General features: G+C 38.8%; 1 long non-coding RNA gene across 4 annotated transcripts in view; it reads right to left on the bottom strand.

Annotated features, from left to right (window-relative positions):
- Nucleotides 1-16,348: 16,348 nt before the first annotated feature.
- The window catches only part of LOC102131474 (uncharacterized), a 183,116-nt gene continuing 172,411 nt past the window's right edge, over nucleotides 16,349-27,053 (bottom strand). For 3 of the 4 annotated variants that reach the window (XR_010585776.2, XR_012433225.1, XR_012433226.1), the window contains one exon: nucleotides 22,673-25,314. This is a non-coding gene — a long non-coding RNA (uncharacterized lncRNA). Of the gene's footprint in view, nucleotides 16,497-22,672; nucleotides 25,315-27,053 lie in introns of those variants that run through there. The other variant, XR_010585778.1, reaches the window with a different exon arrangement.

Below are 27,053 nucleotides of genomic sequence, written 5' to 3'. Positions count from 1 at the left end.
AAAAAAAACTATCAAAATTTGACTTGTGTTGCTGAAAGACCCAGTGAGCAAATTTATGGTTTCAGATATAATGATAGCTAGTATTGTACTTACTCTCCCACCTTAAACTTTAAAACCTGCAGAAAACATAAAATAAATATTTGCAGTTATGAGACTGGAGCCCAGGCAGAGCTACAATCCTTAAGAGAAAGGGTGCACACAAGGTGGCCCTCACATTCACTAAGGTTTTTTTTTTTTTTTCTCTGGAAACAATTTCTGGACTGTGGTGCAGGAAAATGGAACCCATGCAGACAGTGACAGATAAAAATGCCATGACCTTTTTGTAGTTTTGACACACATTTTTATAAAACGATATGCTCTTCATTAAATAAATAAAGTTCTACCTGGAAATTGAGGCCTGACAACTCACAAGCAAACTAAAACATTTGCTTTTTCTCTGTTGGAATAATATCTAACTACATGTTTTAGAAGAAAAAAAATCTTTTCCTCTTCCACATTTTTACCTTTGACTTCAGGAATTCTAATGCTAACTTCCAGGTGGATACATTGTAGTATATATCTTTTATTGTTTAATAAAATCAAATTTTTCCCAATTTCAGTCTTCAGGGAGAACATACTTCTTTGGGCTTCAAATCAAGTTAACTGAAGGGGCAGCATCTGAGAGCAACAGCAGACAAGATACATCCAAAGATAGCTGAATGAACTAACCAGTTGAATTGGATGCTGACCGTGTTGGCCAAAGTGAAGACTTTAGGTTGACGCCACTGAGTTGGCAGTTTTTCCCTTTACTCATTGGCTCAAAGTTTCAGCTCCAATTTGAGATCGCTTTTAGATTGGGATTGTGAATTTTCACTACGTTTTAAAATGTAGTCAATCGGCAGCACAAGATGCAAGCTTCACCCCTGAGTGACACACATCCCTAATCTACTAGAGGTAGATCAATGCCAAGGGGCAGCCATGGTTCATCTTCTGGACTGCCATCTTACTTGAAGTTTTGAAGAAATAATGATTCCTTTTAGCTTCCGTCCCACACAGACATATTGTGAAAATGCAAAAGTATACATGAACTTAAAGATAAAATGAGAAAAGAAAGGGAGCCCCTTTGGTGCATATTTCTGACATCCCATAGGGTCTGTGTTTATTCTTCCCTGCCACTGGAGAGAGAAAGTTTGAGAAGGAAGAGCACATGCTGTGACATCAGCCTGGGATTCAAACTCATCTCAACCTCTCATTGACAGTGTCACTTGGGGGAATTTGCCTAAACTCTCTGAGATTTACTCATATTTAAAAGGAGGAAACCAATATTTACCTGAAATGTTGCCATAAATTAAAAAGAGTGTGGTGGCAAAAACCTTCCTCTCCATGCCTGGCTAGATGGTACCCTCTCTTCATTGTTCCTATCACCTAAAATTCTGTCATAATCACTTAGATATAAGTTTAAAAAAGGAGGAGGAATAGGAGATATGCACTCAGGTTTGCTGCTCAAGAGCTAACTTTTCCTCTAGTTCTTTCACAATGATGCTGTCATAAAGGCTGGGAAGAAGTCTACACTGATAACGCAGAGTACATCTCATATGTGGCTCCTGTCTAATGTATCAGGCCCAGAAAGTGCCTTAGATTGCTTCTATTTTCTCAATTGGGTGAAGCTCTGTAAAAATTGTTAAATAAAAGTGCTATCCCAAAGTGCTAGCTTGAATAACTCTACAAAGAGTAGGGCAGGAGGGTGCATGAGAGGCCCAGTCAGGGGCTCCCAGGCATTGTGGTGGAGTAAAGCAGTAAGGGACAAATAGGATGACTGCAGAAGAATCTCTGGAAATACGTGGAGACAGTTGGGGCCAGGGACTTCGTTGCTATTCTGTCATCTGTGTCTATCTGGTATCTGAGGGTAACTGTAGTGTGGAAGTGAAATGGGACAAAATGGTGGTGACAGGGAAGTGATCTCAAGAGCAGTGATAATGGAAACTTCTTCCACTCAGGTGCTTCATAGATAAGGGCTCTTTGCAAGCTGGGAGTTTGTAATGTGGGGACTACTTAAAGAGCAGTTTGTTCGATGATATTTACATTATTTGCAATTAATTTAAATGATTTGTGCAAATATGAAATTCTTCTATTAATGATTTTGTCCTGAGTGCTAAGCAAACCAAGAACACCAAAACAAGGCAATACTCTAAAATTATCATTAACCTGTTCTTCATTCTTTCAGCAATACTTAACATGTCCCAGGCACTGGGAATATAAAATGAAAAGCCCAGTGTCTGCCCCCGGGAATATGTATTCTGCCTAAGACAGTATAAGACATAGTCATTCACTTTTTAAAAGTATATATGAATATGCAATGTTTGTCTTTCTGTGCCTGGCTTATTTCACTTAACATAATGAGGACATAGAGAGTTGAAGGATGGTGAGCAAAGGCTAGGAAGGGTAGTGGAGGGCTGGGGGAGAAGAGAGCATCAGTAATGGGTACAAAAAAGTAGAGAGCAGGAATGAATAAGACATACTATTTGATCTCACAACATGGTGACTATAGTTAATAATGATTGTACATTTTAAAATAAAAGAGTATAATTTGGATTGTTTGTAACACAAAGGCTAAATGTTTGAGGGGGTGGATACCCCATTCTTCATGATGTATTTCACCTCTAATGCCTGTATCAAAACATCTCATGTGCCCCAAAAATATATACACCTACTATGTACTCACAAAACATTTAAAAAAAAGAAATAAAGAACATGTGAAATTTATGTTCTAAGTATTCCTTCTCATTAATGTAAAAGCATATGTCACCCATTATTTTTCATCTTCTGATTTCTCAAAATCCAAGGACATCGCTGGCAGTATTTTTAAGAAATAAATAACAATAATAAATGTTTGGCTCAATTCTAAACTTATAGAACCAGAATTTCTACTGTTGAGGCCCAGAAAGTTGCTTTTTTATCAGACTCCCCAATGTGATCTTTCGTAATTAAAATTGAGAACTATAGCTGACTTTCTCTTTCTTAACATTGCCCCTTATCGTAAAATAGACACTGAGAACTTCAAAAGCAAAAACAGAAAAGATCACATCTGCCATGAAATTTCCAAATACAATCTTTTTTAAGTATGTGTTGATGCATAAACTCATTTGTTTTGACTGATTTTATCTGTGAGGCCAATCCACAAAACAGTCATGTCAATCAAAAAGTCATTTCCTTTTGTTTGCATTTTAGCTTTCATCAGCCTGGGGCTTGTCACAGACAAAGGTTACCTGATTACATTACCATGGCAGGCAGGTGGGTGACTTCTGTAGGAGCCACACCGGAAACATCCATCAAAGGAGAACTTTTCAGTGGGCAGCTCAGTATTTAATGAAAGTGTCAATGGCTTTCACAGAAAAGTTTATCTGAACTCCTCTTAATTATCTCAATAATAAACATCACACCTTCTCTCAAAAAATGGTCTTTCTTAATTTTTAAGTAGGCAAAGGTAATCAGGTCTAAGAGGACCAAATGCATTTTTTGAGGGATGGGAAGGGAGAGATACAGAAGCTTTGTTCCCTGTCATTTGAAAGGAGGCACAGGTAGGCTGGAGAGCACTGGGGTTTCCAGTGCGGCTCCCAGAACCATGCAGGTACAGATTCAACTCTCTTGCTTACCATGCCATCTGGGGCATTCAATGTAGCCAAGCCACAATTTCCTTATTCTGAAAGTGAGGAAGTAATAATAACTGACATTTATTGAGTGCCTGTCATGTGCCAGGTCCCCTCTCACTGAGTCCTCCCAATACCTCTGCAATGGAGAGGATAGTATGCCCATTTAACAGATGATGAAATTGGGGGACAGAGAACCACTTCAGAGAGATTTTGACAGTACTAACCATGATAATATTTGGAGTGCTTAACACAGACCTTAATACTTATAAATGCTGAAGACTAGTATTATGAATACATTAAATTAGCCTTAGTTTCCCTTTTTAAGCCCTTTCCAAAAATCATTTCAAAATTCACAACCTCTTTGGTGTAGGCCCTTGGGGCAGCTAATTCATTAAGATACATTGTCTGGGCACAATGGCTCATGCCTGTAATCCCAGCACTTTGGGAGGCCACGGCAGGTAGATCATTTGAGGCCAGGAGTTCAAGACCAGCCTGGGCAACATGATGAAACCCATCTCTACTACAAATGCAAAAATTAGCCAGACACAGTGGCACATGCCTGTAATCCCAGCTACTCGGGAGGCTGAGGCATGAGAATTGCTTGAACCCGGGAGGCTGAGGTAACAGTGAGCCAAGATCTTGCCACTGCCCTCCAGCCTGGACAACAGAGTGAGACTCTATGTCGAAAATAATAATAATAATAATAATTCATTGTCCAAATGCAGACTGGGCTCACTCTTCATACTTCAAAGGAAGAATGCATGGAGCTTCTAAAGTTAGTTCCAGAAGATAGAACCTATTATCTCCACAGTATATGACTGTCATTACCCTGAGCAGGACCAGAAAGCACCGCTACCAAGAAGAAGTTTTTTCTGGAAACATTACTAATCAGTCATTTTGATTACTTCCAAGGGACACATAGTGGGTGCTTTGGTTGGTTCTGAGGAGCTTTGGGTAACTGATCCAAATGTGAGTTCCTTTGGTTGGTTGCCTCCAGAGAGGTAGAGCAAGAAGCAGTGTGGCATAGGAAAAGAGCCAAAGCTCTGTTGGGTGCTTGGGAGAGGAAACAGAGCTGGAGCTGAATCCTGATCTCTTTCCCTCCACTTAGGAGTTGAATGATCTTGGAAAAGCTACTTCAAGTGTTGAAGCTAGAAGTACCTCATAGGGTTATTTTGAAAAAGAAAACAAGAGGACCTATAGAAAGGTTCCAGCACACTGTCTGCCACACAACAGTTGCTCAGTAAATAAAAATGAATTATGATGATTAGTTTTATTATTGAGACCAGCTACCAATGATAACATTGTAAACACCCTAGATAGGATAGTCTAATCCTATGACTCAGTGGCCAGCACGGAGAGAGGTTACAAAGGTATGAACTCTGGTCAGGCTACTGTGTAAGTGAGTAGCATACAGAGCCAACTGGTTTGAGTGACCATAATCATTTATTTTTTCTTTCATTGAACCAATAAGTGTTGAGGCTTTTGGAAAGTACAAAGCAGGGGCTGTGTCTAAAGACACCCTATTCCAGTTTTCTTTGAAAGTTTGGGCCCACAGATGTAGTTTCTATTAGGGGAGAGTGTTTCTCTGGGCACCTACACAGAGAAAGAAATTCCTTCAGAGTGAGAAAAAGGTGGAAACTGTGGTCCCAAAAATAATGGAACCTGTCCTCCTGAAATCTCCTAAGGGTATTGGCAAGACCTCAACCAGCATGCCTGCCTGGTATTTCTAGAGGAGGCAGACTGTAAGAACAAAGGACCCTAATCTCAGCAATGGTGTTGCATCCCACGCCTGCCATAAAATAGTAAAATTGCCAGACCTATATGAGCCCTGTTGACTTACACAGTGGATTTCTCAGTGGTAACCAGTGTGAACTGAAAACCTAAGATGACTTTCTGATACCCCCAAGCTTTGTAGACTTAACTTTCCCCTACAATCAAGGACCCACTTAAAACAGTGAGGAGAGGAGGCTCCACGATAGCCTATGATTGGATTCCCTGCCAACCTGATGGGATGTGGAATGAACAAAAGAGATATAATAATATTCTTTGCACACCGAAGTCTAGAGCAAGACTTATATTTGCAACATGTGTTAACCAGACAGTCATTGAAATTGCTTGTTGAAATCAGACATTTAAGATGAACCAAAAGCTGCACTATTTGGGATTCCCTCTACCTTCCTGAAAAGCCCCACTGGGTCTCATCTAATGGCAGGGAGTTATGTGCTTCAACCATAAATCTAGGAAATGGAACTCAGTTTGTATCTCTAGCACAGTGCTTCTCACACTTGAGCATGCATCAGAGTCACCTGGAGGCTTTGTTAAAGCACAGATTGCTGGGGTTTACTCCCAGCATTTCTGGTCTAGTGAGTCTAGTGTTGCCAGAAAATTTGCATTTCTAATTAGTTTCCAGGTGATGTTGGTGCTGTTCGTACAGGAATTCCACTTTGATAATGACAGCTGTAGAAGACAATTTTGCAGAGACTTGGTATGAATTTTCATTCAATCTAATTTTTAGTGAAAATTCCTTACCCATGTGGCATGAATTTACACTCCTGTTTCAGAACTTTTGTCCCCTACACCCACCCTTCACATTCTCCTCTAAGCACAATTGTGCAAGCGGGTTTCAATCAATTTCTATTTTTAACACCCAATATTCACAACAGAGGTTGTGACATCTCTAGATAAAAATTTGGCACTTTTGTTTCACTTTTTAATGCTAAATGTTTTTTATTTGTATTTTTCTATTTTTACTGTTAAAGAGAACACTGAACTTGTCTCTCTAGTAGCCATAAGTATTATACAGTGAACTTGAGAGTTCTGCGTTACTGTTCAGGTTAAGAAAGCAGAGATTGGAATCTCTGAGATACATATTCCAATCATTTTATTTTCTTCAAATACAACCTACCCAAGTGTCTTATCTGAGTTGATTTTAGAAAGCTATTCTGTGTGACAAATTGTATCCAATTTCTTTCTTGTGCCTTGTAGATATACTTTCATGGACTGATAAACAGAGTAAAAAATCTGTTACAGAAATTAAATAGTACAGTGGTTAAAAGCATGGTTTTTGCCGACAGAGATACCTCTGTTTAAATTTCAGCTCTGTCTCTTCATAAATTAAGGGTGACCTCAGACAAGTTAATTTTTCCTATATCAGTCTCAGTTTCTTCACCTGGATAACAGAGATAATGCCTTCCTTTAAGCTGTTGCAAGGGCTGATTTAGAAGACATGAGTAATAGTAAGCATTATAAAAGAAGTATTATTGTTTCTTAAAGATTATCTTTTTTCTAAAAGTTTTAGCACTCTCTGCAACCTCTTAATTTTTATAGTGGAAAATAAAAGGGTCCATGGAAAGTTAGAGAAAATTTACATACACTCAATATTAGGAGAAAGTGCTGTTATCAAAACACAGGATTTTCACTTTTTACAATAAAGTAGGTGTGTTTGCTTAGTGTTTACTCTTATTTCAATGGTGTTTGTTTGAACCAGCATTAGCTAACAGAATTCACACAGTTCAAATAAATACCAGTGGGCTGGAAAGGACTTTTCTCCAGTCAAGTAGGTCACGCTGGAATGCTAGATTAACATCAATACACAAAAACCAATTTGGATAACATCTCTTGCAACTAACACAAAATACTCATGGTATAAAAGTATTTGCCACTTAGATGAGGCAAACATGGAGATTATGCACGTATACACACGCATATACACACACATACAACCACCATATATATTCACTATATTATAGTGAAATTACATGTAACAATTTTTATCTGCTTTTATCTTTTAAATGCAGTTCATAATGTTATACATACCCTCAGATCTTAGTTTCATATTCACGTGAACCCAAATGAATTTGTTCCAATGGGGTATTGAAAACAAAAGAAAGTGATTCTGGTTAACTTAACATAAAACCAGGTGTGTGTATGTGTTTGGAGGAGCAAGAAACAAAAGAGAAGCTGATTGACAAGTTATGGGGAAGTCACCAAACTAAAGAAGGTAGATGACCAGAACAGGAGGGAACAAGAAGGAGAATTGCTCAGGCATCCTGACCAGCAGTTGGACAATTCCCAGAGCTCCAATTGCTTTTCCATCTGTGAATCATTCTGTTAAAGAACGAAGAGTCCAGCCATCTGGTCTAGAGTAGGTCAAGTGCTCACCTTCTGTTAAGGAGGTGAACTTTGATTGACAGCTCAACGTAAGCCACTGCATATAATGTCAGGTAGTAGGGGGAAGAGAGCAGGAAGGGAAAATGACTTCTTAAAATCCCAAAGAGAAAAAGCCTGCTGTTACCACACATAGAAAGAATGTATGCTAAAAAAAAAGAAAAAAAAACAAAAAACAAAAAACAGTGTAACCTACTGGTACAAACAGCATATACATGTATTTGAATTAGTTCATTTCACTTGGGAAAAAAGATGCCATTGTCTTAGAATAAGAGCAAAGAACGTCTTTAAAATACAACCCTAGTCCTCATATTATCCAAATTCACAGGCTACCATGCTATTCACATGGAGTTAGCTAAAAGTTAATATTTAATGCAAATATTCAAGGTGGCAAGATAAAACTCATTAAATGGAATAATATTCATTCAAAAGGTTAATTTATTCATACTCAATGCAATGGCTATTTTGGTGTCTACTTTTAATAGCTGCAGCAGCAATAAAAACTTTGGCAATACTGTTAATTTATTAAAGGCTATAGCTAGTAAATATTTAATACAGCCCCAAACATTTTAATATTCTCTCCATTAATATTTTACCTAATAGTTTTTTCTCATATAATCAATTTAATATTGTAATCCTTAATATTTTAATTGATCTTCAATTTGGAGAAACAGAATAGGAATTTAAGCTTAAATATGAAATTATCTCTACAAGCAAAAGAAAAAGTAAAAAATATGTAATCCCCTCAGGATATGGAAAATTACTCTATTCTAAAATGTATGCCATAAATTTTATATTAAATGAACACTGAATCACAGATGTTTCTTCTTTCAAATTTTTAATATTCAACAATTATGTTTCTCCTTAATATCCTTTGGCATTAAACTTAATTGACCTTGGTTCTGTCAATTAGAAGTACTTGTATTATTTATGGGTTTTATATGAATTGTCTTTATCAGGTCTTTAGAGCTTTGGGCCACTTGCTTATTCATCATCTTCTTTATCAAATCCCCAGTTTAAAATATTGGTATTTTTGAAATAATTTGTAATGTAATAAAACATTTATTCTTGGGGGATGTTAATAATGGGGGAGGCTATACATGTAGGGGGGCAGGGGACATATGAGACATCTTTGCACCTTTCTCAGTTTTGCTGTGTTTGTACTTATACATATGCATTTACATGTATTGTAAAGACCATCGACACTATGAAGAAACTGCATCAACTAGTGGGCAAAATAAGCAGCTAGCATCATGACAGGATCAAATTCACACATATCAATATTAACCTTAAATGTAAACAGGCTAAATGCCCCAGTTAAAAGACACAGACTGGCAAATTTGATAGAGTGAAGACCCATCGGTATGCTGTATTCAGGAGACCCATCTCATGTGCAAAGACACACATAAGCTCAAAATAAAGGGATGGAGGAAGATTTACCAAGCAAAAGGAAAGCAAAGAAAAGCAGCGATTCCAATCTTACTCTCTGATAAAAAAGACTTTAAACCAACAAAGATCAAAAAAAGACAAATAAGGGCATTACATAATGGTAAAGGGATCAATGCAACGAGAAGAGCTAACTATCCTAAATATATATGCACCCAATACAGGAGGGCCATTTATGGCCACAGAGCTGGATCAACTCTCCCAGGAAAAGAGGAGAAAAAAGTAGATGAAGAAAAGTTGAGGACTCAGAAGCAATCTCCCTGATGTAATTTAACAACTAGAAGCTTAACAGAAGAAGAAGGGTCACAGACAAATGGGCAAAACATGCTGAGTCATGTTACATAGAAACCCAGAGAGGTGTGGGATCTTGGCAACTCAGAGAAGAAAGGAAAGAGTAGTCGACTAAGGAGACCAGAAAGAAATAATCATCAACCAAGATTTTTTTTAAAAAAAAAAAAGAAAGAAAGAAAAGAAAACTCTGCAGAGTTTGAGCAAGCTGAACACATTGGCTTTGGCAAGTGCCCTTGATGACATTGATAGTAGCTACTGTGGTGAAATGGTAATGATAAAAGTCAAAAATCTGGTTGAAATAAGTGGAGAAAAATAGCAAATACACTCTTCAAAGGAGTTTTCAGTGAAGGAAGCAGAGAAATAAGGTGATAGCTAATAGAGATTTTCTTCAAAATCAGTAATATTCAATGAGCTCGAATATACTTCAGAAACAAAAAGACTCCTAGAAATGTCCTAGTGATATCACTCTAACTCTGTATCAGCTATCCAATGCTGCATAACAAATTACTCTAAAACTAACTTGTATAAAACAAGCATTTATTAGATTGCTGCATAACAAATTACTCTAAAACTAACTTGTATAAAACAAGCATTTATTATGCTATTAGATTTTCAGAAATTTAGATGGGCACAGTGAGGAGAATGTGTCTACACTCTACAACAGGTATTGACAAACTTGTACAGGCCCAGATAGCAAGTATTCTTAGGCTTTACAGGGCCAATGGTCACTGTCAAATTACTCAAATAGTCGATTACAGCCCACTGCCATAGACCATGCATACAAGAAAAGAGCATGGCTGTGTTCCAACAAAACTTTATTTACAAAAATAGGCAGTGAACTGGATTTGGCCTGCAGGCTGCAGTTTGCAAACTCCAGTTGGAGTTGCTAGAATGTCTGAGGCCTCATCTGGAAGACTTGAACACTGGGGAGACATGACAGCCAGAGGCTGGAATTCTGCAGCTCCTCAGGCATCTCTTTCTATTTCAATGGGATCTCTCCACATGATCACTCATGCGTAGCAGCTTCAAGTTAGTCACACTTTTAAAATGGCAGCTGAGGTCGTGAAAGTGAATTACCCAAGAGGAAATGACAAAATCTTCATGGCCTTTTGTAACCTACGTTTTGAAATCATTTGGCGTCACATGTACCATATTCTATTTGCTGAAATCATCACAAATGTCCACCCAGGTGCAGGGGGAGGGTCAGGAAGAAAAGTTTGCCTCTTTCTTGGGTGGAATGTTAAACAATTTATGGACATGTTCTAAAGCCACCATACTCTCTAAGAAATGAGAAAAAGTTAGGAGACGATTTGTTGCACTAAGGGATTTTTAAGTTTTATAAGAATTTGAGTGATTCCAAAAGTTTGGTTGAAAAAAGAAAATAGTAGTCACACTATAATTTTTAAAAGTGTTTTGGGATGGAGCTGAAGAGAGAAAATGACTCCTTGTACAACTCAATTATGACTGTGCTTAATTGCATTCAGACTGTCTTACTAAAAAGAGGAAACATATTTGATATTTTGTGTTTTTGGTTTGTCTGATGAACATAAAAATGATTATCTGATTCTTAGAATACTACATAAATAAATGTCTTTGAGCATCTAGCTATGCTGAAGAATGGCCCCCAAAAATGTTCATATCCTGGAACCCATGGATATGTGTTATATTAGTCTGGGTTCTCCAGAAAACAAGAACCAAGAGTAGATACAATCCCCGCCTCACATACACCACATGTAGAAAGAGATTTTTTAGAAGGAATTGGTTTATATGGTTATGGAGCCATGAAGCCCTGTAATCTATATTTGGCAAGCTAGAAAGCTAGGAATGCTGATGGTATTGTTCCAGTCCAAATGCAAAGGCCTGAGAAGAGTCAGTGGTGTAAATTCCAATCTGAGTCTGAAGGTAGGAGAAGACCAATGTCCCAGCTTGAAGACAGTCAGGCAAAGAGAGTGAATTCTCCCTTACTGCACCTTTTATTCTATTTAGACTCTCAAGGGATTGGTTGAGACCCACTCACGCTGGAGAGGGCAATCTGCTTTACTTGGTCTACCGATTCATATGTTATTCTCATCTTGAAAAACCCTCACAGACATACCCAGAGTAATGTTTAACCAGAGATCTGGGCAATCCATGGCCCAGTCAAGTTGACACAAAAACTAACCATTACAATTGCCTTATATGGCAAAAGAGACTTTGAAGTTGTACTTAAGTTAAGGATCTTGAGATTGGGGTGTTAGCCTGAATTAGCCAGGTGGGCCCTAAATGTAATCACAAGTGTCCTTAAAAGAGGAAGACAGAAGAAGATTTCACTGCAGAAGACAAAGGAGGGGATGTGACTATGAAAACAAGAGGTTGGAGTAATGTAAGAATAGGGTCATAAGCCAAGGATTGTGGGTAGCCCCAGAAGCTGGAAAAGCCAAGGAAAGGATTCACCCATCAGAGTCTCCAGACCTGCCTATACCTTAATTTTAGCCTAGTGTAACTGATTTCAGACTTCTGGCCTCTGGAAATGTAAGAAAATAATTCTGGGTTTGTTATGCCAAGTTGGATGTAATTTGCTACAGCAGCCACAGGAAACTGATGCAGCCTCCTACTGGGAGGTTCATGGGACACATGAAGGTCATGCAGTTGTTTGCACATGACAGAAGTTGCATTGACTTAAGAGTTTGCCACAATTTTATGATGGTTAAAATGAAACCATCAATAGAGAGCTTGCATGTAATAATTGCTCAATAAATATTAGTTAACTAAGGTATATATTAAACAATAAAAGAGTGGTGAAAACAGAAGATTTAACAAGAAGGAAAAGGCATAAAGAAGTAGGACTGAAATAGAAAAGTCCCAAGGGAACAAAGGAATCTCTTCAGGGAGACTAAGGAATGTATCTCAAGGTCCACTGAAGGCAGGAAGGAGAAAATGTCTTCTCTCAACACTTGAGTAAGCTCCCATCACGAGAAGGCAGGATAAGGTTTGGCATTCATTCATTCAACCTTGAAGGCCCACCATAGCCCAAGCATGTGCTACTCCTGGATACACATGAGTGAGCAATGGGCTCCTCCAGCCTCCAGTGCACAGTGAAGTAGAGTTGGCCCCAGCAAGTACACATGGAGGACCGAGTCCTCTAAGCCACCCTCACTAATTGAAAATTATTTCAATTTCTTTTTAAATAAGCATACGTTAGATGTCAAACTCCTAACTTTAATGCTTTAAAGATATTTTTACTTGGGAAGCTAATGAAAACTTAAAAACCAAAGGAAAAAATATTCAGCTTCATACTACTTAGTATTCACTTTACTGAATTTTTGTCTACATCATATCTACACCAACTGTCTTCTGGAAGCAGTATAGCAGAATGCTCAAGAGCATGGTGTTTAGAGCAGAAATACCTGGATTTGAATCCTAGATTTGCCATAAATCGTATTTGTGACTTTGGGCAAAAATTACTAAAGCTCTGTATGCCTCAACTCTCTCATCTGCAAAACAGAGATGATAATAGTATTTGCCCCATCAAGTTTTCATGACAATTGGATGAGTTCATAATTGTTAAGCACTAACACTGTCAGCCCATAGTAAGGGCTATATAAGTGTTGAGTAAAAGTGTTAAAAACTTCTTTAAGACCCAGGAGTTCTTAAGAAAGCACATTCATACTCTGTAAATTGTGTAACTTTTTCAGGTGACAACATTTTCCTGCATGATATTTTCCTTGCTCACTTTCCAAGGGTCCCCATGACGAATTTCCACTTACCAGGCAACAAAGGCAGCCAGAGCTCCATCTGTGAAAGCCCAGTGAACCCATATGTTGCAAATGAGTGTCAGTAATGACAACAGCAGTAAGGGTTTCACAATCTGTGAGACGAAAGTTCACGAATGCAATCGGAAATGAGGAACTCCTTCCACTTCTAAATCACTTCAAACCCTTTCAGACTAAAATAAGTGCTAGGGATGTGATTCACAACTATCACCTCAGGGTGCGGAAGTCAAAAACTTACTGGCTTTGCCAGTTTGACTGTCAGAGAGAGCTGCATTCAAATTCTGACCCCAATCCTTGCTATCTACATAACAGACAAATTAATTAAACTTTCTTAATCTGACAGGGAAAACCTTGCCACTTTGGCTGGGTTTAAGTATATAATTTAGCAAATCATACTTATCTTTGACTAAGTAGCAGACTGTAGGTTGGGTATTCAGAAATTAGAGCACCTACGGATCAGATACGCCCATTTATATTTTTAGTGGGGAAAGACATGCAGTGGGACCCCAAGCCTGTCTTTTGTGAGCCTTTATTGACTAAGCTTTCTGCTTTTTCCTTTCTAAAGCCTTTTAGAAATTAAGAACATCCAGGCACTTTGTTTGGCAAGTCTGACACATATACAAGGGAGAGGACATAGTTTCCATACTCTTCAGTGAAAGTGGATGTGTAACATATAAAAGAATGGGCGGGGCGCAGTGGTTCACGCCTGTAATCCCAGCACTTTGGAAAGCTGAAACGGGTGGATCACGAGGTCAGGAGTTTGAGACCAGTCTGGCCAGCATAGTGAAACCCCATCTCTACTAAAAATACAAAAATTAGTCGGGCACGATGGCGGGTGCCTGTAATCCCAGCAATTAGGGAGGCTAAGGCAGGAGAATTAATTGCTTGAACCTGGGAGGCGGAGGTTGCAGTGAGCTGGGACTGCGCCACTGCACTCCAGCCTGGGTGACAGAGCAAGACTCCATCTCGGGAGGGGGGCGGGGGGGAAAGAATGGTGGCTAGTCAAACAGTCCCTTCCAGTAACAAGGTCTCAGGCACCCATCTCAGAAGATTTATTACATGGTGCCTCCACCATTGACCCCAAAGGAGAGACTGACTCTGCAAACAGCTCAAATCATAGTCATCCTCTCCATTTCCTGTGTGTCCCTCCCACTCTTCTCACTAACATGTAATACCATAGTCACATCAGTCAGTGGTTAGGATGCTGGGTTAATTTTGCTCCCAAGGAAAGTGATGCCTGAGAGAAAGAGCCATTCATTTGTCTTTTTCATTTCAGCTTCTTCCTAAATAGGACAGCCTTTTAGAAAGACTGTAACAGTGTCAGGTTAGTTAACTAAATACTTTGTAACTTCATCCTGATATAAAAGAACAAGGAAGAGAGTTGGATTAGGATAACTCACTGTGGTACATCTTATTTTTTATTTAGTTTATATATTTTGTGCTTTTAGACTAATTTTGCAGGTAGAGTGGGGTATAACTCACCCATGTTTTTTACCTCACAAGCTGGATTAATTATCTTAGTAACATTAGCTGTATAAAAGTGGTTGTAGAAGTCAGGTTAGGGCAAGCACTATTATTTATGTTTTACAGATGGGGTAACAGATAGAAAAGGCACGGAGAGGTTAAGTGATTTGCTTATGGTCACAAAGCCTGTTAGCAGCAAACCCAGAACAAGAACCCAAGATTTATGACTGCTAGTTCCAGCTGTTTTTCTTTGTCATGCATCCTCAGCAATCAACACAATCAAAATCTGTTTGGAGGTAACTGGGTACAACAAAATAAATTATTGTTCCTTTTGCTGGGTGAATTCAGTTTGACCTGGATATTAAATTTGCGTAAGTCCCACTGTCTCATTTAGTTATGTCTGCTCTTTAACTTTTCAAACGATGCTTATGACTTTCAGACTATTGATTTGTATAAAGGAAGATAACATTGATCAACCAAACAGGAAGTAATCCGGTGATTCCGGGACAGCTGTGGAATTCAGAGGCAAGGTCAGGTAAACACTTCAAACATGCGAAAAGAAAATGAGAGAGCTGAAGGGAGATCAAGCAATTTGATTTGCTCTTGGTTTACTCTGGAGGAAAATGAATCCTTCTGAATTCTGAATTCTGAATTCCCAGAGCCAAGTGACTATATTCTTCCATTTCTTCTGAGTGTCTTCCAGGGAAAGTGTGTCCTCGTCAGCACCACAGTGACACTTTCTATCCCGTGACAGAAACTAAGTCTTGAAAGACAACATTGTTACACTGTTTGGGGAGATGATGCCTAGTGGTTGTTTTGTTTTGAAGTCAGTGGGGATAGTGAGGAGGGGTTTAGTGAAGGAGTAAATGTGAATGATAATGTCATAAATTCCCCTATGATTCTGATTATGAGAACTCTCCTCAGAGAATCTCAGTTCCCTAGGGAACTTTGTCCAGGATCTCCCAATTCTTTTGAGATCCCATCCAAAAATGGTGACTTGGATAAGAGAATTCAGGAACTGCTTGCCACTCTGTATCTAACTCTGCATGCGGCTATGTTCACATTCTGCTAAAGCTGACTGATGTTCAAAAACTCAGCCCAATAAGGGTTTTAAAAGTGTATTATTTTCACTATTGATATAGATCTTGTGGAATAATCATTTCATAATGACCCAGATCTTAACTAGCAGCAGACTAGTGTCTGCTACTAGTCAGGCACACTCTAGTGTATGGTTGGTGAAGCCAGAGAGAGATGTCATTTCCTAAGAAACAGGCAAGGAGAGAGAAAGCAATTGAAGGGTGAAGAGCAGAGAACTATGAAGATGATTCAGGAAGAGGCACATGGAGACTAGAGGTATAACAGAAGTTCTGGGCAGTGAACGAAGCCATCTAATACAAGGAAAAGGGGGCCAGGGACTGAGGAGGAAGGCGTAGTTTAGATTTGATCTTATTTGTACCCACAGACCAGTTGCTAAGGGTCCAACTTTCCCACGGATTAGATTTAACAGATATAGAAAGTTAGTTTTCGAAAAGAAATCTTATGTATTAGCCAAAGTATGTCCAGTTTAATTATGTAATAAAAATAAATATTTGTAACTCATTTACTTGAGTATATATTTTATAGATAACAATGTACCAGAGTGTAATAGAAAGTACCTTACAGTATAAACTGTAGTGATTTGAATGGCTTGTCTGAGGAGGATGTGGAGAAAGGTCCTGTATCTCTCAATAGTAGTCCCCAAGTCAGCCTAAAAAGAAACAAAACATTGTAAATCTCTTGGTTCCTAGTAACAGGGGAGATTTTAAACACAGAGTCACCTAACTGAGTGGAATATTTTTAATTTAGTATTAGCACCCTTTCCTAAAGATCCTATAAATTAAGAACTCTCTGGTTTTTTTTAAGCCATAAGTGTTAAAGTGTAACCTGTTACAAATCAAGTTCAGTCCCACTCTTGATAACATTGTCTTTTCAGGCTAATTTTGCAGGTAGAGGGGGGCATAACTCACCATAGTTTTTTCCTCACAAGCTGGATTAATTATTTTAAAAATAGCAAAGATCATGAAAAATAGCCCAGCCAAATACTCATTTTTTTGCTTAATGTCTCATTGCTTGGCAATTTTCTTCACTGTCATTTTCAATGGAAAAATACCTGAAATTCATCTACTGAAATTCAACTGAACAGAGTGGTTTAAAAAGAATCAATAGACATGCGAATGATAAGGAAAGCATTCAAATGCAATATAGCATTTGTTTCTAATTACCACTTCATCAAGTCCCAGTTACAAATTAAGTCTCTTTTATTTCAATTAACAGTCTAATGGTGCTTCAGAGAGATGAAGAATGTTTTAAAAAGAAACCAAACCTCTGATTAAGAGCACCCAATTTTCTCTCCAGGGAAACATGATAAAGGTTTTAAGCTATGAGTGAAGTCTGGGGTAGGTGATGTGGGAACTGTACTGTCCATCACAGCTAAGAGATGTAGATGATGTTTTTGGTTTTTGGTTTTTGTGCTCTCCTTCCTGGGACCTTCTCAGCCATTCTACCGCCCACTTCTCTTCTGATATCCTATCATGGGAGAGAAGTCACCCAGCTGGCCATGCATCTGTACAACAAATATTTACTAAGCACTTACTTTGTACCAGCATTTAAGTACTTGGTCATGAGGATTCAGCGGTATATAAGATCTAGTCCCTTCTGTCACAAAGATTGTTGTTTAGTGGGATAGAAAGACATATAAGCTAATATTTCTAGTGTAATCTGTCTACAACAATAACAGAATGAAAACACCTATAATGAAGATTGATAAGTTAATTTACTCTAATATGTTATGTCATTTTACCCAGAAGTTTTTAAATGAACAGAATATATATATATTTCTCTCTCTCTCTCTCTCTCTCTCTCTCTCTCTCTCTCTCTCTCTCCCTCTCTCTGCTTTGAGTGAAATTCCTGGTATTTGTGATTAGGATGATGAGATGTCTGGTACCCACAGAGCTGACCACAAATTCTTTCCATAAAGCTGGGCTTGTTATAAATTTTAATTTCAACTCAGGGCTGGATGAATTCATAGAATGTTAAGGGTTCAAGGAATGTCAAAATGTATCTTATTGATTCATTTTACAGATGAGGACCCTAAGACCTAGAGAAACTAAGTCATTTGCTCAAGAAGACAATGGTAATCATTAGAAATCAACATTGAGATTTCAGCTCTCCTGATCCTTAGTACAACATGTGAAAGAAGATATGTTGTCTTTACTCACAATGGAGGCATTTTTCTGGCTGTGTTTAATTTGGCCTCCCTATGGATTCAGGACCCATAACTCCTGTTCTCACTCATCTGCTATGCTGCTGATAAGGACTTCCAGGTCAACAGCTGTAACTGCTAAATGAAGTTAATACTCTGCCTTTAAAAAAAAAAAAAAGAAAGAAAGAAAGAAAGAAAAGAACCAGAAGGAACAGAAAAACCAAAAGATTGAAAGTCATTTGGAAATTTCTTGAGTGGTGTCTGGCAGGTCTTTTATGAAGATTATCATCAACCAGGAAAACAAAAACAAAAACAAAAAAAAAAACCCAACGCCTGCTGACTGTGTTATCTATAGTGCATATTGCCTATTTTGGCTGATTCATTGATGGTGTAACAGATAACGGAATGAAAGGAAATGGTTTGGTTTCTATAAAGGAAAAAGAATGGTTTGTATGAGGAAACCATTAGTTTCCTGAGATTGCTATACCAAATTATCACAAACTTGGTATCTTAAAACAATAGAAATTTATCCTCCCACAGTTCTGGAGGCCAGAAGCTCAAAATCGATATTTGGCAACTGAAATCAAGGTGTTGACAGCACCCTCTGGAGGCTCTTAGACAGAATCTGTCCCTTGTATCTAACAGATTCTGGTGGCTGCTGGCATTCCTTGACTTGTGGTCATACCATTCCCATCTCTTCCTCCATAGTCACATCGCTTTCTCCTCTTCTCTGGTGTTTGCATTCGTTTTATAAGACACGTATGACTGCATTTAGGGCTCACCAGGATAATACAGGATAACCTTCCTATTTCAGGATTCTTTGCCACGTCTTCAAAGTCCTTTTTGGTCAATAAAGGAATATTCCCAGGCTCCAGGCTTTAGGATGTGGGTGTTAGTGTTGGGGTTGGGGGCAGAGTTGGGGGTGAATAACCAGCCTACTACTGGTGGGTGACTGGTTATCCATCATTCTTAAATCAGAAACGATGACCCAAAATCTCTTTTTGCTTTTGTTTCTTTCATTTTGCATATAATTACTAGGCTCTGCTTCTTCAGACACTTTTATTACATTTCAGTTTTTGCCACATCTCTCAAAAATGTCTTATTAGTTTTTTCACAGCCTGTCATTTAGTTATGTTTTCTTCTAAGTGTGACTGTCTTGGTCAGTGCTCTGAAGTAATTGGTCAGTGCTCTGAAGTAATTAAAATCACTGTGAAGCTGAATGAAAAATCAGAAGAAGAATCAAGAGACTTGTTTCGCTTGTTAGGAGTTATGTCTATTTTTGGAGTTGGTGGTAATTTCTGGTCAAGGAACCAAATGTTCTTATTTCTAACCATATAGTCAAATAAGATGGCTAAGGTGCTTTCGTAATCACCGTTGATTCACCGTCAGATGGGCCTGCGCTCTGTGACAACTTTTCAGTATTATAGACTTTACCAAATAGAAAGGTATCTCCTCAATGAGTATATTAGCCAGAACCCTGTGGCAGAAAAATAAGCATGAGGGCGCCCTTTCATGCCTCCCGAGAACTCCTGTGCTAGACAGAGCCTGTTCAAGATGTCTCTTCTGACTTTCCGATTCCAGTTGACATCTCGGCATACAAGGCAACTTTGTGATGGGGCCAGAGAGCACCACACATTGTTGTGTATGAAATACTCTGTTCAGCAAACAAGCCATGCAGCATCAAGACCTAGTGTGGTCGAGGATGGTGGACTCAAAACCACTGTGAGAACAGAGATGTAGCCACCTCTGAGAATGGTTTTCTAAGCAGGATGACTTGGTTCCATCCCTACAGGCATCGTCTGGTCCAGTTCAGAGAAAAGTCAGCGAGAACAGAGACCCAGCTCTTTGTTGACTGCCTTAATCCCTAGAGTTGTGTTCTTCAATTTGCTACTATTTGCTACAATTTTTCTGCGTAACAAGCAAGTTCTACCCTGCCTAGGAGAGAAACTTTTAGTAAATTCATCTTCATTCACTGCTATTCAGCTCATGCTTTAAAAACTTAGATAATGCTGTCTGAAATACTTAAGTCCTGGTCAAATGGGGCTGCTATTTCATTCAGTATAATCAAAAAATAGCCAAGGACTTAAGTTAATGTTTCTTCAGATGACAGAGAATAAACAAATTATTTTGGATATATCTACCATGCCCTCCAAACATGATTGTTGATATCTTTTCTATATAAATTCCTTTCCTACATAAATGGTACTTAGCTTTTTCTTGAAAGATATTCTTTTCTCTCCAGCTCAAAGATAACCCTCTTTCCCTCAAATTATAAGTAGTTTATACTTAATAATCTTCCATACGAATTTTTTAAATTACAGATGGTAAGGTACACTTTTTTTTAAATTTTGTAACACCACAAACCATCAAATCTGAAGAGAAGAAATGTTGAGTACGATTTCCGAAAAATGAATTCTCGTAGTGTATATAGCAAAAATCATCTTAGAATGAATAGAAGCCCTAAATAACTGGATGATCACCAGGCTTATCTGCATCCATGTTCTACTTGGTTAACTGTTAAACAATATCTAACTTGTTGCATTGTGAAAACAACACGTGTCTGTAAACTGAAAAAGAGACGTTATTATCCACCTGGCTTAGTTATAATGGAGAAATGTCCTTCAGTTGCATGATGCTCTTCCTATGAATAGGAAACCAGATCAACATTTCCGTTCAAGTTCTAGCTTGCCTATAACTTGTCTTAGCTCCTTTTGCAAACCAAACGTAGCAGCAGTTGTAACTGAATTAGTCTAACTGCTCAGACACATGCATTTCTGTTTGGTTGCTCTGGTATCTTCTTGAAGGTCAAGTGCTATGATCATTTATCATCATCAGAATTGGCTGCCATAACTCAGTGTTCCCCTGACCTGCAGCCGGCAGAGCACCAGTACAACTTGTAGAAAGCGGCTCCAAGGTCAGCACCCTCTCATAAACCTACCGAACCAGGAACATCTTCCAGGCCCTCCACTCTCAGGATTTTCAAGGAGAAAACAAGATGCCGAGGACTGGGAATGAGGGGCTTCAGCCCTGCACAATCTCTACATTTTGCTTTAGTCCCAAGAGGGACGAATGAAGAATGTTGTTATTGATGCTAGGACCACTTCTCTCCCATATTGTGCCCAGTAAACATGACCTTACTCGTTATTGAAGTACTAGCATTCTTCTATAATGGTTTGTACATAGCTGCTGCCCAGAGCACTGAATAACACATACTACCAGGTGTCAAACCCAGACTTCCCCAGTATCTCCTTAATTCCCAGCAATAAAAAGATTAGCCTGGCACAGTAGGTCTTCAGACCCTTTCTGCTTTTGAATAGTGATTTGAACACCTCTCCTAGCTGTGTCCCCTTTGGGTTTAAGAATAACATAGAAGATATATTGCTTTCCATTTTAAAATGTTTAACTTCTATTCAAGAATAAATATTGATCAAGGGCATCTAGGTACTAGTGATTTTTCCTGATGTCCACTTTGTGAACTTCACAGAAGACTTTGATTTCACCTTAAACCAAAGAAAATCTTCACAGATATCTTACAGATCTACTGTTTTTTCATGATTATAATAACCTCCTGTCATCATGACAACCCATGTTCATTAACAAAGGAAATCATAGGGGCAGCTTCTATTGGGCACTTAACTCCTTCATCCATGAAATTATACTTTATGTAAATTTATTTTTGGAAAGTTCAGGTAGTTTAAATTTTAAATATCATATAGACTAGAAAGAAATTGGGACCTTAAAAACTATTTTACAGAAAATATGTTTCTGCCTGTCCTCATATTTCCCTCTTTTTTAAAAAAACAGTGTTAGATTTCTGCAGAACTAATACTCTAGTACTCTTGTCACACTTCAGAGAACACTATGAATTCTCAGATGCCACACAATTTCCAGGTATACTGTGAGGCCTCTGATAAGATTTGTATACTGTTGACACCTACTTAGTATATGGATAAATAAATCTCCAGTAAAATACAAAATAAATAAGATTTCTATCCACAAACAACAAGGTAGCAAGCACAAAAGTGAAATCTGCACAGAGAGAAAAAGAGCTCTGTCATGTTGAGTGTTTGTTGACCTCACAGTGAGTCATAGATTTTCTTTTCGTTCTAAGATTGGAAAAATACCATGAAAAGAAACATTTTGGAAAACTGTAGAAAACAACTGGAACCAAGCTCAAGTCCTCAGAGATAACATCCTGTACTTAAAATCTTTAAGTTGTTATAGGGGTGTGTGTGTGTGTGTGTGTGTGTGTGAGAGAGACAGAGAGAGAGAGAGAGAAGGAGGAGGAGGAGGAGGAGGAGGAGGAGGAGATGGGAGTAGAAGGTAAACAGCAGCAGAAAGGAAACATGCACTCAATGATGCTTCTTCAGATGAGTCCATCAGGAGGAGGAGGAGGAGATGGAGATGATGATGGAAGGGGGAGTTAAACAGTGGCAGAAAGAAAATATGTGCACTCAATGATGCCTCTTCAGATGAGTCCATCTTCCTAAGTGTTGGTGGGAACACTGATCATAAATTTAAAACAAACAGTTTGTGTTTCCACTTGGACTTTCGTCAAGAAGTTACAAAACATCTTGGAATATTTGCATTTCTTTCTATTTGACTGCTCAGGATGTGTCTTCATGACATAAGTCATTTTCAGCCATGTTTACCGGATGTTCCTCTTCTCACAGAGAACACCATTCTTTTGATTTGCAGTTAACACAGTGTTTTCCCATCCCCTATTGCATATGCTCCCACCCCCTATTGCATACTGCTCATAGTAACCAGCAGATCTGTTTGGGCTGATGATGAAATCGCCAGGAGGCACAGGTGGCTTTTGGGCTCTGATCCTCATGGGACTGTGAGCTCATCCTGGAGCTCAAGGCTAGAGCAAGACATAGCGGAACAACTAACTTTCTGGGGTTTTGATAACCACAGCATCCTGGGTTGATTGGCCTGTTACTATAGTAGGAGCCTGCTGATTCAGACACATAACATCACTGTCCAAAGCCTCTCGAAGTGGGATATGGCATCAAGTTTTTGCTTGAGAGCTAGAGCATGGCTGTCATAGTAGAATTAAGGAATAGATACATTTATCACCTCAAAGTGCCATTCCAGAGGGACCCAGAAATGGTTATCGTAAAACTGAGTTATATCATAGACCATTCCTAAATACTCTATGCAACCAAGGCTTAGTTACCTCCATTATAAGCAGTGTGACTGCTCTCCTCACAAAGGACTATAAAAATTAAAGAATCATCAAGAATTTGCAAACACAAGCTCATGACAAATATCTAGCAGTTATGTTAGACATAAATCATCTTTTTCTGGTAGACAAATGGAAAAGAAGTATATTTTATTGGATTCTTATGACTACTAAGAACCCAACCAGGTTGTGATTGTCTGGCTTCCATTTACCAAATCACAAATTCTCACAACTGGCAGGAGGTGCCTCAGAGAGCATGTGGTTCAAATATCTTATATGGTGGATGAGAAAATGGAGGTTCCAATGTATTAACTTACTTGCCTGGGGTAATACAGCTTGTTTATGGCAGTGTCAGGACTAGATGCCAAGGTTTTATGATGCCATAACTAGTTTCTTTCCCAGAAGTCCAGATGAACCTATAACCTAAAATTGTTATCTAGGAGAAGGATGGTAAAGATGTCACTCTGAGTCCTGATTGATTGGTAGGAAATCCTGGCTGACTGGCAGAGAATCCCGGCGTATGTGTTAAGAAGGATTTTGGAGTCATACTCAGGCTTATCAGAAAAGGGGACTCAGGGTCAAATACAATTTCTATAAGGGGAAAAAGAAAAAAGGGAGTGGCCAGATATCACAGGTTCCTGATCTTAGAGCATCCAGTTATTTCATAATCATGATCAGATGTGTTTGAACAATAGATGATAGTAGTAGGAATTGATTTCCTAAGATTCATGAGACAGGACCAAAAAATAAATAAATTTACATATGGTTATCAAATATTGCCAAGTCAGTAAGCTCCTTCTATTTGCATATGCTGGGAACCAAGAGTAGAAGACAGACACTTATTTCTCAGTAACCCATATTGTAGCAATTGGAAAATCATTTAGCCATCCCTATGTGATCATGGTCATTTGATAGGAGCATACTGCTTTAGCTTTTTGAAGTGCTTTTGAAATGGGAAAGGTTCCCTTGTCCCCCTCACAGGGCATGTGATAGGAGGAGCGGCTCCCTTCTTCAGTTCCCCCCTGCTCAAACGTCTAGAGGGGCATACAGACACCAGCTTGTGGGGTTTTAACCCCAGGGCAGCATCTAGGGGTGGATGTTTACAGCTCCTGAAGTCCCACTGAGTGTGTGCTACTGTGTGCTCTTTTAGTTTTGCCATCTATAGGTGGCTTTTTGTTAACCAGCTCAATTAGACCCTCTACCTTGTCACAAAGACAGAGGGCTTTCTATATCCTGGGCTCTTGCCTTGGTGTACCAGAAGAATCAGATCACACCTAGGCTTGGAGAATGAGTACAAGGTTTTATTGAGTGGAGGTATCTCTGAGCAGATGGGGGAAGTCAGAAGGGGGATGGAGCAGGAAAGTTTTCCTCTGGAGTCAGGACACTGAGCAGCCCGGGTTTTCCTCCAATTGTTCCAGCCAAACTGCTTCCTTCTGCCAGGTCAAAGGCCTGAGGACCTGCTGGTGCCTGTCAGTGTATTCCTCTCTACATCTAGCCACCATGTGTTCCTCCCCTGTTGTGCTCCTCTCAAAGTGTGTCTGCCAGCTAGGGTCTCAGGATTTTTATAGGCACAGGATGGGGGCATGGCAGGCCAGGGTGGTCTTGGGAGATGCCACATTTGGGCAGGAAAATAAAAATGCCTGTTCTCACCTAGGTCAGTGGGCACAGGACCAGGGGTGGAGTCCTAGCCAGGGACCACACCCTTCTCCCCTTCCTTCTCACTTTCAATGCTTTTTCTTATTTGATATCTAGAGAGCAAAGAAATACACTACCAAGTGCTAAATTTCATGCCCCCACTGGAGGTAAAAAAAAAAAAAAAAAAAAAAAAAAAAAAAAAAAAAAAAAGCCCTTGAAGGAGAGAAACGGAGGAAGGGAATTTTGTTTAATTAAAAACTCTCCAGAAGTAAAGGCAATAAATACATAGTACTTCAAAAGATCTATTAATGAATGTTTCTTTCAGATATTCAGATGGAAACTTCTCTGTCAATAAAAAGTAACTAAATGGAATAGATAAGTTTTTGTTCACATTTCATTTTTCAAGAAACCCTGCTTTGAGATTCTCTTCATACTTCATGGTTAGTTGCTCGGCAGTCCAAGCTATGGAGTGGTACAATGGCTTTAGAGTTGACAGCGGACCTAAATGAGAAACCAAAGTTCAAATCAAGATGTCTAAGTATTATCTGAATCATTACAAACATCCACAATTAATTCTCTGCACTGCTTATGTCTGTCTTTCATCTAGTGAATAGAGAAAAAGGAAATTCAGTAGGATCTACTCTTTATGTCAATTGGATGAGAAAACTTCCCACTGCCTGAAAAGTATGCTGATACTAAAATATACTACAGGATATATTTCTTTAAGAGTTATGATCACTGTGATCACAATGACCAAGAACTCCACAAAGAATTAATGGTATTTGGCCAATACCTCCTTAAATGGGTCCACTGGATTCATGTTTCTCAAGGTTTTGTTCCCAAGCATCTCTAGCAGAATGACCTGAAGTGCTTTTCCTGCTGAAAATGACAAAATTAAATTCACTGAATCGGAACCTCTGAAGGTGGTTTCCGGGAATTTAATATACTCCTAGGTGATTCATATGTTCACTGAAGTCTGAGAACCATTATACTAATTTCTCCATGGATCAAACTGATATAGTTTGAGATACCAAAGATACAAGCCAGGATTCTTGTCTTTAATAATATGGTAAATCAGAAAAAAAAGGCCCAGTTTTCTGTGTGTTTCAAGCATAAGGACATGAGGACGGGCATCAGTTAACAGAACTAGAGGTGTTATTTTCTCTTTCCCAAGACCATCTCTTCAGGTGAGAAGTTTGTCTTTACCCTGCAGCAAGTCACAATTAACAAATCACAGTCTCTTACAACACCAGAAATCACAACTTTCTCTCTTTGCTTTGAACTCCTGGCTTCTAAACCCTTTACCTACCTATCTATCTATCTATCTATGTATCTATCTATCTATCTATCTATTTAGAGACAGAATCTTATTCTGTAGTGATCATATCTCACTGCAGCCTCAAACTCCTGGACTCAAGCAATCCTCCTGTCTTAGCCTCTTGAATAGCTGGGACTACAAGTGCACGTCATCGTGCTTGGATAATTTTTTAAAAAATTTTATGGGCCAGGTGGCATAGCTCATACCTGTAATTCCAGCACTTTGGGAGGCCAAGGTGGGCGGATCACTTGAGCCTAGATTAGTTTGAGACCAACACAGCAAAACCCTGTCTCTGCAAAAATTGAAGTAAAATTTTCAAAATTGCTTGAGCTTGGGAGGTGGAGGCTGCAGTAAGCCATGATCGCACTAATGTACTCCAGCCTGGGTGACAGAGCAAGACCTCCTCTCAAAAAAATAATTTTTTTTTTTATGGAGTCTTGCTCTGTCACCTAGGCTGGTAAACTTTCTATAGATAGATTAGATGATTGATAGATAGATAGATAGATACCGCATGAACACCAGCAATAATAAAACTTAGCAACCCAAAAGCTTTGTTTTATGGGGTTCATTTGAATTGCCCACAATGTTAAAAGGGAAGCAGCCACATCCTGAATACCCTGAATTATAGAGCGGCTGCTTTTCTCAATTCTTTCTTTGTTCTTCGTTTTCATTGCTTTACTTTCACTTTTTATGAACTCATATGCTCCTGAATACAGTGGATCTCTCTAAAATCTCTTGGTTTCTTAGAAAATATCTCCTTCCCCTCGCATAAAAAAAAAAAAAAATCAGAAGTCTTGATTTTGTCTTGCTGACAAAAAAATAAGCAATCTCTGTTCCTGATTCCACCAGCTACGGGTACAGAGTTGGCTACTGTCAGACCCACTAAATCATAACATCAAGCAAGCCCAGCAAACAATTGTAA

The sequence above is a fragment of the Macaca fascicularis genome, chromosome 3 (genome assembly GCF_037993035.2).
Source record: "Macaca fascicularis isolate 582-1 chromosome 3, T2T-MFA8v1.1".
Lineage (NCBI taxonomy): Eukaryota > Metazoa > Chordata > Mammalia > Primates > Cercopithecidae > Macaca > Macaca fascicularis.
The sequence above is the reverse complement of the archived record's forward strand: the minus strand, read 5'-3'. Positions and strand labels throughout refer to the sequence as shown.